The sequence below is a fragment of the Capra hircus genome, chromosome 5, assembly GCF_001704415.2.
Source record: "Capra hircus breed San Clemente chromosome 5, ASM170441v1, whole genome shotgun sequence".
Taxonomy (NCBI): domain Eukaryota; kingdom Metazoa; phylum Chordata; class Mammalia; order Artiodactyla; family Bovidae; genus Capra; species Capra hircus.
The window spans coordinates 81214902-81232799 of record NC_030812.1 but is presented as its reverse complement, the minus strand read 5'-3'; the positions used below and the strand labels follow the sequence as shown (position 1 = coordinate 81232799).

Genomic DNA, 17898 nt, shown 5'->3' with positions numbered 1-17898 from the left:
ATTTTTGTTGACCACATTTTCCTCCTCTGCAAAAGGTTCCAAAAAAATAATAGAAATGATCTCTAAGCTCCCTTTTATCTTTAACACTCACTTTGCATTGTGAAGCATCAAGAAAAACTCTGGCGACCTGTAGGACACGTGACCAATGTGGCAACACCCTGGGTCCCTCAAGAGTGGCCTGAACTAGCTTTCAGCAGAGAAGAGGGAGATGAGGTGAGGCTGATGAGGAAGGAAGGCGGTCACTCTTGGAACAACTCTTTCAGGGCCAGTCAGGAATTTACCGGGCGCAGGTGGGTGGGGCGTGTGTCTGGCGGGGTGCCTGCGTTGACGACAGAAGGCTACTTCCGGCTGTAGTGCGTATGACGTCGGGGACCGGCCGAGCCTCCTAGAAGCGGAGGAGGAAGGGCTCGCGAGAGTTCAGGGAGGCCGCCCCGAGATTCCGGCGCCGCGGCGGCGGGTCCCACCTCCCGGGGGCGGGGCGAGGGCGGAGCGGGCAGAGGGAGCAGACGGTCGCCGGGCCGGCTGCGGTCCGTGCGGAGGCTGAGCCGGCCGCGGGCGCGACCGGAGGCAGGTGAGTGCGCTGATGCGGCGCTTCTTCGCGGAGGAGGCGAGGGGTACGGCTTGCCTCTCCGGCCCCAACTCTGAGAGCAGGATCAGAAGAAGATCTTATGTGTCTTAGGGTGTCCAGGGAAAGCCGGGCTGATTTCGAGGCTGGAAATATCTCCGGTGAAGCGCCGGTGACGGCCTTGGCCCTCTTGTTCCTTGGGGTGATAGTGGCCCCGGGTGTCCGGAGAGGTGGCCTGTGGCCCGGGGAGGAGTCTTTGTCCTTCCAGGCTCCTTTGGCCTCTCCCCTCCGCGGTCCCGGAGCCCCGGGCTCTCTGTCCCTGCTTGGGCTTCATAAACAATAACAAATGTCGTGAGGACCTTCCCCTGTATCCCCTGCTCTCCTGTCCCGTGCCCTCCAGCCGATGCCAGCGAGGGGAAGGATTCTGGGCATGGCTCTTAGATTGTGGGGGCTGTTTGTGTACCATTCCTAAAAACTGATGCGTCAGATTCCTAAACATTTCTCAAATAGACACAGTTAAAAGCCGTCCTGCTCCCAGAAGCCAAGGAGTGTTTAAAGCCGGTCTCTCAAAATCGGACCGTACCGGTGGAATTCTAGACCCTTCTTTTCACCATCATTTTCTCCCACTCCCTTTTTTTCACCTTTACTACGAGGGGACGAACGAGTGGTTGTTTGGTATGGGTAAAAATAGGGAAGGTTGTGTCCGATGGAGGAAGGAAACATTTCACCCTTAAAAGTTGCCAGGTAGAGAGCAAAAGAACTAACTTTATTTTCAAAATCGGTGGCCTCCCGTTTACTGATACTACTTTTGTTTTATGAGACCGCTTTTCGAATTGTGGATTTGGAGGAAAGACTTAAAAAGAAATGGGGAGGGGGGCGGGGAGAGCTGGTGGTGCAGGGAGTAGTGGCTGGTCCAGAAAGTATGATGCTGGTGTTCCTCACTTGATAAAATGCAGAGCCACCGCTCCTGTCTATTTCACGCAACTTGAGATAAGTTTTGATAGAAGCCAACTGCTTGGAAAAGGTGACCTGAGTATTAGCTTTAATACTACTAGAATCTGAGGAAACAGCTTTAAGTGTTTCAGTTATGCCTCCTAGCTGTAAGCTGGGAGTGAGACTTGGTCTTTCAGGGGCTGTGAGTGGGGGACGGGATTAGGCCTTAATACTTGCCAGGTCTCTTTACTTTAAGGCAGGGTTTATTGTTGTTTAAGCCCAGTTTTGCTTACTGAAGGCAGGTTTTTGAAAGTTCTTTGTCTCGGTCATAAATGTATGTAAGGTACTGGAAGCCTCTTTGTGTTTGGTTTTTCTTTGTATGCCTCAGGATATGTAAAACAATTAAGTTTATTATACTGTCTATCCAGTAGCTGAGAGGTATTGTATGTGAACTGACCATTCTTGTGGCTATGTGAGGGGAGAGAAATTCGTCCAAAATAGGATGTTAAATTATGATGACATTTGTTCATTGCATAGAATCGTCAAAGTACCTTTCTGTAAAAGATTCTGATCTCAGAGGAAGTACAATGGATAAAAAAAAATTTTTTTTTTGTTTGTTTAATCTGGCTTAGCGTTTATGGTGTTCTCCTTGTTAAGATGGCTAATAACATTCCCCGTTTACTCGGGATATGTTTAGAGTGAGAAACAAATTGGGTGTTGTCTTTGTAATCCTTTGGAAGCCCCTGCCCCTGGGAATGAAAAAAAAATTAGACTTAGAAAAACCACATTAAATGAGTGCAATTCTTCTTTAGCCTTTTGTTTTTGAGTTTCATTTTAAATAAATCATAGAGTGGAGACCAGAAATATTTGTGCAAATAAGGTGTCCTCCACAGTTTTTATGCCTAAAAATTAATTTCTAAAGGTAACACGCTATGAAAACAAAGGAAGAATCATAGTTTGTAGAAAGGGATAATAAAGCAGCAGCCTCAATTCAGCCATTTGTTCTCAGGAAAGTTCTGTCCTCTCAAAGTTAGGGCTGCAGCATCATGTTAGCAAAGTTGGATAACACTTTAGATAGTGTTTTCCCAGTGATCTGGGATCAGTTGGAGGCTCTTTTGCATGTGTGTGGCACTTTTTTGAGAGATGGAAAAGGGCACAAATCAAAGCCAGAAAGTTTTGCATCTCAATGTAATGTGAAAATGATTTTATTTTACATAAACAATGGAGGGTGAATCAGGCAAGCATATTGTCATCTAGCAACCCCAAGATTATGTTAAAATTAGCAGATGGGTAAGTTTTGGTTAGGTTGACTTGACATATGTGGAAATTATGCTACTGTATTTTTATATTAAAAACACCATAGACTTTTTGAATGAAATAATGAGAGAGCTTTTAAAGCATAAGAAATTTTAAGAATTAATTTAAAAAGATAACCTTGGTCAGTAGTTAAAAGATATTAAGTGAATCCTTCTTCCCCACCTCCCAAATTTTTGTTTAAGTCTTTAAGAGAGTGTTGACCTAGGTATGTCCGGTACTGATGTGTGCTAATTACATAAAGCTCCTTTCTCCAGGTAAATGTTTTATAATTGATTGACACAGTATTATTGTTCAGAACCTTTAGAGAGAGGAAACTGAAGGGCAACAATGAGTAGTATTTGCTGCCCTGTGCACTCAGATGAACTGTGGTCTTTTTCTTCAGCCTGATGGGAAGAAGATATTCCCAAATAACTATAATACACAATCCATTTTGTGGGGAAGCCAAGGAGGAAGGGGTTAAATTTTACTAGACCAATTAAAGAAGGCTTTCATCAGGGAAAGGCATTTGTGTAGATGATTGAGATGATCTAGTCATATGATAATCATCATAAGCAAACACTTTATATAATGCTGCTTGCTCCTAAGCTGTTACCATGCTAATCTACCTCGATTTAATCCTTCCAGCAACTGTGGACTGGGTGTTTTTATTCCCATTTTGCAGACAGAGTAATTGAGGTATCTAGAAAATGGTAAAGCAGGGGTTCCCACCCAAGAATTCTGACTTGTATCCCTGTGCTTAACCAGTCTCCTTGATTTTTCTCCCACTTTTGATGATGTTGGTTTGGGAAAATGCGTTCTTCTGACACCTAAATTTAGGGATCTGTTTTCTAGAAAGAGCTCCAAAATGCCCAGGTAAATACGTTATTTTTGGCATGTTAGATACTGACTCCAGTTTTAGAAATTGCTCTTGGTGCATATTAAGTGTAATCCTTGAGTGGGGTTTTGAGAGATTTGATTCATTACCTAGTAGCAGTACCCGCAAGGGTTTACAAGAGAGAAGTTGTAACTATGTTAATTCCTTTGCCTTGTGGAATGTTTGAATCATTGTATATTTTGGCTTGTAATTTTTTAAAACCACTTGGCACTGGGTATTTTTTGGATTGAATTGGGAAGTTGGAATTTAGTTAATTACTGAATGTCAGTCTCAGCAGCCCTTTTTATTTTTTATTTTCACAACAGTTAAATTTATAATCAGTGAATTTGAATAGTGTTGAACACTTGAATCAGTGTTTTGAATATTGTTGTACATGTATAAAATGAGAGAAGTTCAGTCGCTGATACTTTTATGTTAGGGCAACTTTGAAAGCTCTTTGGGGTTGTGAAATAAAAGGTACTCTAGAATTGCACTGGGCCCAGTACAAGCCTACTTGGTAAATGCGTCTTTATTGAATGAATGGTCCAACTGATTTTATTTATGAAGTTTCAGGAGTGGTTTGCACTTGTTGGTTAGGTATTGAAGTAGCTTTAAATTGGATTTAAAGATAAGGGAAAAAAAATTATCGTTAGACCGTACTAACCATATGGATACTTAGCTGTCCTTTCCTCCCAGCAAGATGCAGACCTTTGTCAGAGCCCTTATCAGCTGTTCTTGTAGTATTAAGTAGAGCTCTAGTGGCACAGTTTTTATGAATGAATATAAGTATCCTCTCCTTCTGTGAGTGTGGTAGATTGTAGGAAACCTTGACAAGCTTACAACCTAATGGGAAAAAGTGGCAGAACAAAATCCAGGATTTAGAGCCCAATGTATTTATATTATTACAGTAAGACACAAATTGCAAAACAGATTTTAAAAAAATGTTTTTCCACACAGCCTGAATTAGTAGTGATGGCATATTATTTCCATTTATCACCACCTGATTGACAAAATTTGGGGGATCTTCAGCCCATAATTTCAGGGAGATGCTTTTAAGTCTACTCTGCTTTGTTATTAAAAAGAAAAATTACACATTCCTTTAAGTACAGGTTTTATTTTGAAAGGTTATTCTCAGTAAGGAGGAGTGTGAGTTGGGCAAACTCAAAGGGAAACCAGACATACCTTCACCTCCTTAGTAGTTACAGGTCAGATAGTGAGTTGACCGTTCATGTTCATGTTGTGTAAATTCAGAAAGGCCTCGAACTTTGGCAATTTGTCTGTGGCTTATGACAGTAGTATTTGTACCGTGTTCAGCTTTTAAATTCTTAAACAAGCTCTTTGCCTTCCCCTGAATTAACCCTAGACAGGTTGACAACCCAAGTGGGTGTTGATTCTCTGGCCACCCATATGGAACATTTCCTGTTTTCCTGGTCTTTTGCTGATTCTTATTGGTTCCATAGGGCTTCCCATATTGCTCAGTGGTAAAGAATCTGCCTGCAGTGCGGGAGACCTGGGTTTGATTCCTGAGTTGGAGAAAGGAATGGCTACCCATTCCAGTATTCTTGCCTGGAGAATTCCATGGACAGAAGAGGAGTCTGGTGGGTTACAGTCCATGGGGTCGCAAACAGATGCAGCTGAGTGTCTAAGACTTACACTTACTTTCACATCAAATCTCTGATTGGTGTCATGGGTCTTAACATCCATGGGTGCAGACTTTTCACATGTTAGAGTGTTTTAAGATGCTGAGCTCATATGCAAAGGCAGTGTCCATTGTTTTTCACCTTTTACAATTATTTGCTCTCTCTTCATCTGCTTCAGGAGGGGATTCGATTCCTCTTCTTCCTAATTTTAGGACACTTTTACTGTTTTTGCAGTTATCAAATATGATGGCGTTAATAATGATTTCCCAGGTGACCCTACTGGTAAAGAGTCTACTTGCCAATGCAGGAGATGAAAGAGATGCGAGTTCGACCCCTGGGTCAGGAAGATTCCCTGGAGGAGGAAATGGCAACCCACTTCAGTATTCCTCCCTGGAAAAATCCTATAGACAGAGAAGGCTGATGGGCTACAGTCCATGGGGTTGCATAGAGTTGGACATGACTGAGCTACTGAGCGCACGCATGCGCATGCGCACACACACACACACACACACACACGCCCACCCCATCTCAAAATCAATCACAGATACAGCCACTTCCCCAGAATAAAAAACAAGATGGCAGAAACTGGAATGATTCTACATGATGCTGATACCATCTATTTTGGGTCAGCAGAGTTGTGGTAGCTTTGCTATGGAGCCTCACTTTCATTCTATCTATGAATATTTGGAAAATTGAAAGTTGCACATCATTAAGCACTTTTTTTTGTCCTGTTCTCCTTCTATACAGTCATTGCTCTTCAGCTTTTATGACTTGGAGATTTTGGCTACACTTCTCTAGATTCTTCAGCAGTCCTGGAAGCACAGTAAGTAATTTGTGTATTTAATAGGAAAAATGCTTTGTGGTAATCCATGTTTCCCAAATGTTGTTGCCCAGCAGTGGAATATAGACTTAGCCCTCTATATTTCATCTTCCCTGCTGACATGTTCTTGGCTCCTTTTTCTTCCTGAATGTCACCAATCAGGGTACAGGTCTAGTAATAATTTTACCAACAACAGTAATCATTTATTTGCTTAATACTTACTATGTACCAGATATAGTACTGAGTACTTTATATAAATATTATCTCATTTAATCCCACAGCAACTGTCTGAGCTGTTATCTCTAGTTACAGACAAGGAAACTGGAGCCTAGTGGGGTGAAGGGACCAGGGCCACAGGAGTAGCTGAGTTGATAGTTCAGTGGCAGGGCTAGAAACTGATCTCTGAGATCCAGGGTTGCTTTCTCTTATATTGCTTTATTTTATTACAAAAAACTTCTCCTGTGCTGTTTAATTTACCTCCTCCTTCTAGTCTCACTTGAATTTTGTTTCCTTTCCTCTCCTCCCTTCTTTTTTTAGGAGTTATTTACATTTTTGATATAGAACATAAATTCCTTTGGTAAAAGTGTACAGAAATAACTTCAGCTCTGCTCAGATTTCCTATAAAGGGGGACCTGCTCTTGGCGAGAGCTAACTATAAGAAGAATACTAGTAACACCTTAGTTTGTATTGTGCTTTAGAGTCTTATAAAGCATTTTTAGACATTTTCTTGGTTAATCCTCAAAGCAAACTTAAATTTGTGTCTTTAGATTAAAAGCTGCCAAAGGTAGTTTGCTAAGGCTTCTGCAAAGTTAGTTGATGAGATGGTTTTGGGCCTCAGCAATTTTAATGCTGAAATAAATGATGTGATCAAATGTTCTGATTTTACGCCAGTTGGGAGCAGATGTATATCATTGTAGCACAGCATTTTCCTAAAGGGTCTTACAGTTTTGGACTTTCTTGGTCAAAATTGAGAAATTGGAATTTTAGTTCTGCATTTTGAGTCATAGACTGTTTTAAGTCCTCAGTTCTTACAGTTCAGGTGAGTGAGAGTTAAGTTTCTATCTGCCTCATCCTGCACACAGCTGTTGGATTTAACTAATTATGATGAAGGAATGGGTGGAGGGAGGATAGATACTGTTTCAAAAGTGAAATTAAAGAAGGAGGGCTTGGTGAGGAGTCTTCCAGTAGCTTTGTTTTAGGAAACCGATTATAAGCTTTAAAGGATGGACAAGCTGCAAGTATTCACCTATGGAATTTGAGTGATCAGAGAGTTTATTGAATGATCCATTTTTGAAATACTATCTTGTACCTGTATCTTGCTTTATTAAATTTGGTGTTTGCCCAGCTGTGGACATTTTTACTTAGCTGAGCACTTATCCATTGACTTGCCCCCATTATGGAAACGCCATAACATGTTTGCCCTTCATGATGAGTCTGTATGTGTAAGCAGGGGCTGACTTTAGAGACTGGGGAGTTGCCTTTTGTTGTGTTTTTACAGTAGTGATCCATTGCATTTGGACACATCTTTCAAATCTGGTTGAGGATGTTCTCCTTATGTCCACTATTACTTTGCCAAACAGAATAGACTTTCTATTTTGGTGGCAAGAGTGAAAAAAATTTCAGTCTTGAATTGTGTGTATTATTTGACCCACTGATATTCTTAATATTGGCAAATCCTCAAGGAATCACAGACTCGTAATATTTTCATGAGCTTAATCATCACAGTTCAACATTTATCAACTATATTCTGGACACTTTTATTAGGTACCATGGCAAAATAGAGACAAGTGAAAGGGATTGCCCTTCTATTTAGGAAGGTTCAATCCAGTAAGAGACCTAATGTATGAGTACAAATAAGTGTAAATCAAGCAGAAAGTGATAAGCAAGTAACAGGGTACTGGGAAACAGAGGGAGAAAATAATGCGTCTGGCTGGAGAGATTAGGATGGCTTCCTGTATAAAGTGAAATAGAAATTGTCCATTTATGAGTGAAAGACATGTCAGGGGAGGGATTAGCATGAGTTTGAAATGTCTCTATAACACCTGATGAGTTTTGTGTTAATTATTTACTTCTTTCTCTGCCCTTTTGGATTTTAGCCCTTTCAGCTTAGAGAACAGGTGTTTTTCAGCTTTTCATTCTCTGCATCATCAACTGTTCAACCTGGTACATTTAATTAAAGTTCTACTTAAGTAAGATTACAGACACAGTAGTATATATGGGACGGATTCAAGGGAAGATGGGCTGGAAATGGAAAGACTGAGGAAGAGGCTGGTTTAAATAATCTAAGAGATTGCACTCATGCTCAGTTGTGTCTGACTCGTTCATGACCCCACAGATTGTAGCCCACCCACTGGGCTCCTCTGTCCATGGCATTTTCCAGGCAAGAATACTGGAGTGAGTTGCCGTTTCCTTCTCCAAAAGGATTGATAGTGAAATTCTAAACCTGGTGGGAATAAATAAATTTATATTAAAAAAAATAAAGAAACCTGGTGGGATTGGAAAGGAGAGACTTGGATGGGTGAGTGTTGGCCCTTCATGTTGAGACATAGGGAGTTCTTTGCCTCTGTGATTACATGTGAGATCTGTGCCCTGTTCTAGGAGATGCAGTGATGGAAAGACGAATTGTGCCCTCAGAAAGCAGGCAGGCAACTGCTGAGCTTCCTCAAGGTTTAGAGATAGTTGCAATAGCATATAGCTGCTGTAATGAAGGAGCACTCGGGAAGAAAGGAAAAGGAGCACCTGTTTGGGAGAATCAAAGGTTTCCAGAGAGGTGGTGGTGTTGGAGCTTAGACCTGAAGGCTGAGTAGGAGTTTTTCTGGCCAACAGGCAGGAGGAAGACATAATAGCATAGAAGGTGAGAGACTGTTTGGGGATTACTTTGCGTTGGGACAAGAGGCTAGGTAAGATAAATGAACTTGTCCTGGTAAAATAACTTTTTATTTGCTATGTTTTTCCATATTTAGTTTCTTTAGCTTCAGCACTCTGAACTTTTGTAAGGAAATGTTTCTGTTGCCTCTTATAGCCTCATAGAAGCACCTCTGCTGTGTTACCCAAATCATCTGCCAGGGATACATTGTCTCTTGCTTTCATTTTGTGAAATTAAACAGAAAAGATAATGATACCATTAGCCAGAGAGGAGAAAAATCCTAAAACTCTTTCCTTTGATGAATGCCTGGAGCAAGTAAGCTTGTTGTATGAGAGTGCAGCATCAGAACACAGCTTCAAGAGCACCTGACTTGAGAGGAACATAATTATTTACCTTTCCCATAAAGTTTTATGGTGCCCCTAGAACTTTCCCAGAATTGTAATATCTAGTGCTGAAGTCCTTTTATTCTGGATCTAGCCTTGATTTTTTTTTCCCCCATCTTCTCTACTCTAATGCTTATGGTGTTGTAATTACTTAGTAGGATTCTAAACTTCAAATGGTGTCAGCCATTACCTCTAGTTTGTCCTGTTTCTCTCTGTTTTGCTCATTTAGAAACCTGCATCTGCAAGTCATGGTTCTGAGCCTCCCCATTAGACTGCTAGAGCTAAAAAGCACTTGTGGTTTGTTTCCACAAAAGTTTCTTTCCTGGAGCCATTTGTTTTCCTGTCCTGTGGATTGGGTCACTGACACAGAATATTGTTAAATTCTTTTCTAAGGACAACCAAAAAGTTCATTGTAGGCTCCAGTTAGATTTATACCCATTGTATTTCTAGGTGGGGGGTTGAGGGGGTGGCAGCTGTGTTAGCTTTACTGCCATTAGTGGTAATAAAAGTTTATGGGCACTGCCAGGAAGAAAGCGAAAGACAAGGGCACGAGGAGAAAGAGAAGGCTTGCAGGGGGGCAGGACCGGTGTTGACTGGGGGAAGGAGAAGGGTGCATATGGTTGAAAGAGGTCAAATATCTCTGACACCTGTTCCAAGTGTCTCTGGGTAGAACCAGTGTTATCTTTTAAGGTGAAATTTTAGTCCTCTCTAAAAATACCCTGGGTATATTGTTGTGCCAAAAATGACCGTTTGTTTTAATCAAACATTTCTGGATTTAATTTTTTTTAAATGTGTTTATATACCTGTGTCTCTGTGTTTTTAGAATTGAGCGGAAAGGGAAACAAAAGCCAATACACTTTAAATATCAGTGGAAATTATAGCTATGTTTCAGAAAACCTTTAAGACTTAAAACCATAGGTTAAGTCTAGCCCCAGTCAGGCACAGGGTGACAGAAAGGGAAAGGAAGAATAAGTAGGCACATGTGTTTGGGTAAAACTACATCCTGATACCAACCATACGACAGGACCCATAGAGGGGGACGTAGAACAGGAAATCAGGTAAGAGCCTGTGCTCGCCTGTCTTGGTCAGTCAGGGACTCCTTCCCTTTACGGAGACGTTATCAAACAAGAAACTTTAGTTCCTCAAAGTGTTTTTTCATCCTGGACAAACGTGGCCAAAGAATTAAAATAAGTATGGGAAAAAAAGTATGATTTTAGTTTTTCTGTAGTGGTAATTAAAAGTTTCCTCAGATTGTGAGAAATACTAGATTGAATTAAAGTATTTGACTCATTTTCAGAGTTGAAAGATCCTATAGAGGTCAGATAGTCCATTTCTGTGCTGTGAATTCCCCCTAATCCTTGGTAAGTGGGTGTTTAATCTTTGCCTAAATATTTCAGTTCCTTGCAAAGAAAAGAAACTTAACAGATCATGAAATCACTGACTTTCATTGTTTTAAGTGGTTGGTGTTTTCCAGCCTTCTGTCCCCATCTCTCTGCTTACTTCTCACACTCTGGGGACTGGATGATCTCATAGGCTCTGATGCTTCCTTCAGTGACTACTCTGTGATGATGACTTTCAAACTAGACCCCTTTTCTGAGGTTGAGACTCCATGGTTTATCTCTTTTGTAGACATCACCACCTGGGTGTTTTTCCGCAAGACTCAATGTTATCTTCTCCTTTCCCGGAATCTGTCTCAGGCTTCTTACCTCCTCCAGTGCATGGCATTATTCTCTTTGGTTGTCCCAGCCGTAAAGCTGGAAATCATCCTTGACTTTCCTCTTGTTTATCACTCACATAAACTCTTAGTTGCAGCATGTGGAATCTAGTTCCCTTTCAGGGATCGAACTTGGGCCCCTGGAACTAACTGGAAACATGGAGTCTGAGCCCCTAGACCACCGGGGAAGTCCCCATCTTGGCTCTTTCTACAATGTCAGTATCTTCATGTGGACTCCAAATTATTGAAATAACCGTCTTTTTCTGCTACCAGCCTTGTGCTCTTCCAATCCATTTTATGTGTGGTTGGCAAAAGGGTTCTCCTCAAACATAAATCTGATTGTGTAACTCCCATCAGTTACAGTTTCTAATGATTCTCCATCATCTCCACCAGATTCCTTACCATGGCCTGTGACCTGAGTCCCTTCAAGAAGTGGTGCCCTTTTGCTTTTCTAGCCTTCTCTTTCATTACCCCCTCTACTCACCTCTGCAGCTTTCTCTGACCTTGCATCTTACATGCTTCTTTCTGGAATTCCTTCTCCCACACTCTTCTGGTTAACTCCTGTGCTTTCTTTCATACCCTGCTTAGGTATCTCTACTTTTGAGGATGCCTTCCTTGATCTCTCATCTCTTGTTCAGAGTTAGGTACCCCTCCTTTGCATTCCCACAATATCTTGTAATACAACACAATCATAGCTAACATTGTGAACATTTCCCATGTGTCCAGACTTACTGAACCATGCCTGTGCCAGGCATGGGACAGTATAAATTGAAAAACTCTTCATTACTCAGATTTCAACTGTTTCTCATCACAGAGTTAGAGATAATTTTATATCACTGAAAGAATGATGAAGGAAATGGCAACCCATTCCAGTATGCTTTCCTGGGAAATCCCGTGGACAGGAGCCTGGCAGGCTACAGTCCATGGGATCGCAAAGAGTCAGACACGACTTAACCACTAAACAACTGCAAGAGTGACGACTGAGGACAGCTATCTCAATCATCTCTGTCTCAAGATAAGCATGTTCATTTAATTTGTTCAAATATCAGGGATTTCAGACTTTTTACTTTCCTGACTACTCTCTTCCACATGTGTTATATTTTGTTAGTTTCCTCTCTTAAATAAAGATAAAATATAGTTTTCATACAGAGAAACAGGACTTCACAGGTTTGTGGTATCTGGATATAGAATGACACAACTTAATGTATAGACTTTGCTTTTCCAGTTCCATAAATGTGAATTTGTGTGTATGTGTGTGTCCAGAAATATTTGGGATTATGGAATCTACTTATATTTAGCAAGTGACCAGGAGACTGACAGAGAAACAAGACGTCAACTAATGAATTTATTAATATCACTGTGAGTAGAACGGAAACGTCATAATTTGGTCAGTGCACTGTCACTCCAGTAGGACAGTCTACATGGGAAGTGGTTAATTCTAATCAAGATAGGTCATCTTAATGAGGAGTGTCACTGAGCCAGGAGATGATGGAGCCTCTTTTTAATAAGGATACACCTACCAGCAGTGCTCTGGACATAGTTAGCCATCTCTGTCTCAGACAGTGTTGGGGAATACAGGCAAAATCTTGCTTGTTAAGCTCCTGTCCCCATCCCCAACAGATTAATGTAACATTCTTCTCTTAACAGGCTCACCAGGTGGTGCTAGTGGTAAGGAATCCACCCGTCAGTACAGGAGACACAAGACATGCAGGTTTGAGCCCTGGGTCAGGAAGATCCCCTGAAGTAGGAAATTGCTCCCTACTCCAGAATTCTTGCCTGGAAAATTGCATGGGCAGAGGAGCCTGATGGGCTACAGTCCATGGGGCCACAAAGAGTTGGACATGACTGAGTGACTGAGCACCTTCTGTTAATATAGCCTTTCCTTTAGCCAGACAGAAACACAATTGACAATGTTTCAGCTTTCTTAATTCACATTCTGTTATAATCCAGCCTCCCAGAAAGTACACCCTGCTCACTTTTGATTGGGTTTGAGTGTTCTCAAATATTTTCAATTATACCTTTTCTTGGAATTACTTATGTTGATAGTCATTTCTAATTCTTTTGGTTCATGCTGTTATTACTCCCAGAGGGTGACTTAATTTTCAAATTGTGAGGACATTTTACTTTGTCCTTTTGTACTTACTATAGCACATTGCCAACTATTGAAAACTTCTCCAGGTCAGAACCCAATGATACAGCCTGCTGCTGCTGCTGCTGCTGCTAAGTCGCATCAATTGTGTCCGACTCCGTGCGACCCCACAGATGGCAGCCCACCAGGCTCCCCAGTCCCTGGGACTCTCCAGGCAAGAACACTGGAGTGGGTTGCCGTTTCCTTCTCCAATGCATGAAAGTGAAAAGTGAAAGTGAAGTCACTCAGTCGTGTCCAACCCTCAGCAACCCCATGGACTGCAGCCTACCAGACTCCTCCGTCCATGGGATTGTCCAGGCAAGAGTACTGGAGTGGGGTGCCATTGCCTTCTCCGATGATACAGACTAGTGTATGGCATTCATCTTGCTTGTTTCTAATCTATGTCTATTAACAGCCTAAGATTGAGATCATGTAAATTTTGAGGACAGCTTTTCCATACTTTTAATTTGTGTCAAGCTTTATTCAGCAAAATCTTTAGTTGTTCCTTATGTATATAATAGTTTATCACAATTTATACTTAGCATTTGTTTTTGAATCCAAATACCATTTTTACCGTCTTTCTATTAAATTTCATTTGTTAAAGTTCAGTTCAGTCGCTCAGTCATGTCTGACTCTTTGCGACCCCATGAATTGGAGCACGCCAGGCCTCCCTGTCCATCACCAACTCCTGGAGTTCACTCAGACTCACGTCCATCGAGTCAGTGATGCTGTCTAGCCATCTCATCCTCTGTCGTCCCCTTCTCCTCCTGCCCCCAATCCCTCCCAGCATCAGAGTCTTTTTCCAATGAGTCAACTCTTCGCATGAGGTGGCCAAAGTACTGGAGCTTCAGCTTTCCTTCCAAAGAAATCCCAGGGCTGATCTCCTTTAGAATGGACTGGTTGGATCTCCTTGCAGTCCAAGGGACTCTCAAGAGTCTTCTCCAGCACTACAGTTCAAATGCATCAATTCTTCGGCACTCAGCCTTCTTCACAGTCCAACTCTCACATCCATACATGACTACTGGAAAAACCATAGCCTTGACTAGACGGACCTTAGTTGGCAAAGTAACATCTTTGCTTTTGAATATGCTATCTAGGTTGATCATAACTTTTCTTCCAAGGAGTAAGCATCTTTTAATTTCATGGCTGCAGTCACCATCTGCAGTGATTTTGGAGCCCAAGAAAATAAAGTCTGACACTGTTTCCACTGTTTCCCCATCTATTTCCCATGAAGTGATGGGACCAGATGCCATGATCTTCATTTTTTGCATGTTGATCTTTAAGCCAACTTTTTCACTCTCCTCTTTCACTTTCATCAAGAGGCTTTTTAGTTCCTCTTCACTTTACCTTCTGTAAAAATTAATTTGGATTCTGACTCTGCTGTCCTGCTCTTGGTTATTCATCCTCACGTTTTGGTAAGAGTGTCATTAAAAGCTTTATCTGGTTCATTGTTAGTATAACTGTTGAAGCCCCATAAGTGTTGTATAGAACTTGCCTATGAGCATTCTGAGTTTTGTTGCTTTATAAACACATCTCAGCCCATGTTTCATCATCTTTCTCCCTTACCCCTCTAGAAAGACTTGGAGAGTGAAGCTTGTTAAATACCTTTCAAAGAGTCGCATAGATTGTTTGTCAAGAAAAGAAGTAGAGTTACTGGGTAAGACTTGTTCCTCCTGAATCCATGTGGATTTTTAGTGACCACCCATCTTTGTTCAGAAACCATCTGCTTTATGATCTTTTTTCGAATATTCTTCAAGCTGGGTGATAAGCATAACGTTATTACTAATATTAGTGTTTCGTCATATCCATGCTCTTTTGTAATGTTCATGTTAGTATTTTATAATGTTCATGCTCTTTCCTCATTTTGGAGGATTGGGAGGCTTATATTCTGTCTTTCAGCAGAGCTCTCAGGTCTCCATAATCCATCAAAGAGTAGTTGTCCTCAGCACAGTTCAGAGGCAAATTCCTGGTGTGTGACCTTATCAGCTGGCTGAGTCAGAAGACCTGCAAGGCACTGGGGGCAGCTCTTTTGTGGCCCCTGCCGTCTTGGGCTTTGGTTCCCTCACCCCACAGACTCCACTTCCGGCCCTCATCCTGAGGAGGAGACCAAGGAAGGAGGCCGAGTTCAAGTGGGGGATGCACACTGGACAGAGTTTTTAAAGTAGGGGCTGGCCCTGCTTCTCAGGGACGTTGTAAAATAGAAACATGTAAACTGTAAGGTGGTATTCAAGTGTAAAAATTTCAAAAAGCAACATAAAAGTAGAGGTCATTCTCTTTTCCCTGTCATGTGTTAACTACACCATTCACTTTAACCAGTGTACCCAGGCCTTTTGCAAATTTTCTCTCCTGGACATAAATTCAAAAGCCCGTTTGGTAGCCCTTGATGGTTTTCTTAAGCTCAGCTCACTGTGGGCTTTTTGCTTCCTGATGTCACCCTGAGCTGCTTTTCCAGGCGTCCATGTTATGTGTTGTCTTTTATCTGTGTCTTTTAAAACCTCAGCTCGCTGGAGAGCTCTGTGTGCAGCTAGTCCTTTCAGACTCTTCTCCTCTTCTGTGTTGCACATTATAACCAGAATTCCTTTTTTTTTTTTTTCATACCAAATCATTTAAGTTGTACTTTTTTCTATGTGACTAGAATGAATTGGGGCATGCTGTTTGATTCTGTCTCTTTCCACATGTCTTTCTCACTTTTCTTCTTTTTTTAGTTCTCTCACTTTGTCTCAGCCTTCTTTCCTAGATTATTCTAGTGATGTAGCTTTAAGAATTATTTACTCTAAAACCCAGAAGTTTAAACCCGTTATTTTATCAAGTCCTGTGTGGATATGAAACATCTTCCTAGTTATTCTTTTAAATTCATTTTCAGTTTATAATTTACTTTCAATCATGTCTGACTCTTTGCAACCCCCTGGACCATAGCCTGCCACACTCCTCTGTCCGCGGGAATTCTCCAGGCAAGAATACTGAAGTAGGTTGCCATGCCTTCCTCCAGAGGATCTTCCCAACCCAGATGCTGAACCCAGGTCTCCCGCGTTGCAGGCAGGTTCTTTACTGTCTGAGCTACTGCTGCTGCTGCTAAGTCGCTTCAGTCGTGTCCGACTCTGTGCGACCCCATAGAGGGCAGCCCACCAGGCTCCCCCGTCCCTGGGATTCTCCAGGCAAGAGTACTGGAGTGGGTTGCCATGGCCTTCTCTGTCTGAGCCACTAGGGAAGCCCAAATTTTCTTTCAACCAAGTTTGAAATGTTCACTATCTCCAGGGCAGTAATCATGTTTTCTACTTCCTTTGTATTTTCCTTGTGCCTACATGCTTGGTTGTGTCTGACTCTGCGACCCTATAAACTGTAGCCCATGAGGCTCCTCTGTCCATGGGATTCTCCAGACAGGAAAACTGGAGTGGGTTGCCATGCTCCCCTCCAGGCGATCTTCCTGACCCAGGGATTGAACTCTCATCTCCTGCAGCTTCTGCCTTGCAGGCAGATTCTTTATCACTTTGCTACTGGGAAAGTCCCATTACCTGGCCATAGTAGATGCTCAGTAAATACTTGGGGGATTAATTAATCAAGTATTGTTTAGCTAGAATTCTGTTCTTGAGAACTTCCTAAAAACATATGATGCATCTTCCCTTTTAGAGTCTCAACAGGGTTTCCTTTTCTTTCCTCTGAAGTTTTTGTAATTTCTGTTCCCTAAGCACGTCCCACATTCCTGTCCCCAGCAATTGTAGCCAACTTGAGAGTCTCTCTCAGGTTTTCCAGTTAACCGTTGCTCTTCAGTCAGCTGATTTATTCCCAGTAGTTGTATTTTATCCAGAATGTTTCTTTCCCTATGTGAGAGATGAAGATTAAGCAAGGCATTATCAGGTTCCTTGAGTTTTAGCTGTAGGAGAGCTCTAGCAAATATCCCAAATGTTGAAGTCCCCATTACAGCTTGGTTTCTTTCTGTGTCAGCTTCAACCTCTCACATAATCCAGACCAGCAGTTCTTTATGTTTCTAAGTCCCATCCCTTCAAATCTCACTGATGCTTTAGTGGTATTATAACTTATTTTTAGCTTATTTTTATAATGCCAATTTTCTTTCTTTATTTAATCCCATATTCCGGACATAAGTTTGCAGGGATCTAAGGCTGCATTGTTGCTCACACCTTTCCTATTTCTTCTTCTGCAATAAATAACTTGCTAGACCATTCTCACTATTGTCATTTTTTAAGGAGAGCCTGACCAGGTGCTTTCATTGTTGCAGTAATATCTGAACTTTTTCTGTCTCTTTTTCCACTTTAAGTTTGAAGTCCACTTGATCAGTAAGTCAAAATTACATAGTAACTTCTGACAGTATGTTCAGGGGAAACAAAAACACTAACCGGGAAAGATATCTGTGCCTCCATGTTCATAGCAGCATTATTTACACTAGCCAAGATAGGGAAATGACCTTAGTGTCCATCAGTGAATGAATAGATGAAGCACTTGTGCACACACACATACACACTTGAGACAGGTTCAGAAAAGTGAGACATAAATGAGGTTGGAGAAATCAAGAAAAGCTTTGTAGAAGAGGGGAAATCCATTAGGCTTTCAAAATAAAAGTAAAGACGAAAGGAAGGGCCTTTTTTATGTTTAGATTTTCCAGAGCTTGGTGGTAAGATTGATTATGGCATGTCTCTTAGTTGATGAGGGGTGAGACCGGCAAA

The 17898-nt window shown here is 41.6% G+C and overlaps 1 protein-coding gene across 2 annotated transcripts in view; it reads left to right on the top strand.

The window, feature by feature from the left end:
* The window catches only part of STK38L (serine/threonine kinase 38 like), an 81575-nt gene continuing 64135 nt past the window's right edge, over positions 459–17898 (top strand). The window contains exons 1-2 of one of the 2 annotated variants that reach the window (XM_018048378.1): positions 459–571; positions 6056–6131. The gene's annotated coding sequence lies outside the window, so the exon portion shown is untranslated. The remainder of the gene's footprint in view (positions 572–6055; positions 6132–17898) is intronic. The other variant, XM_018048379.1, reaches the window with a different exon arrangement.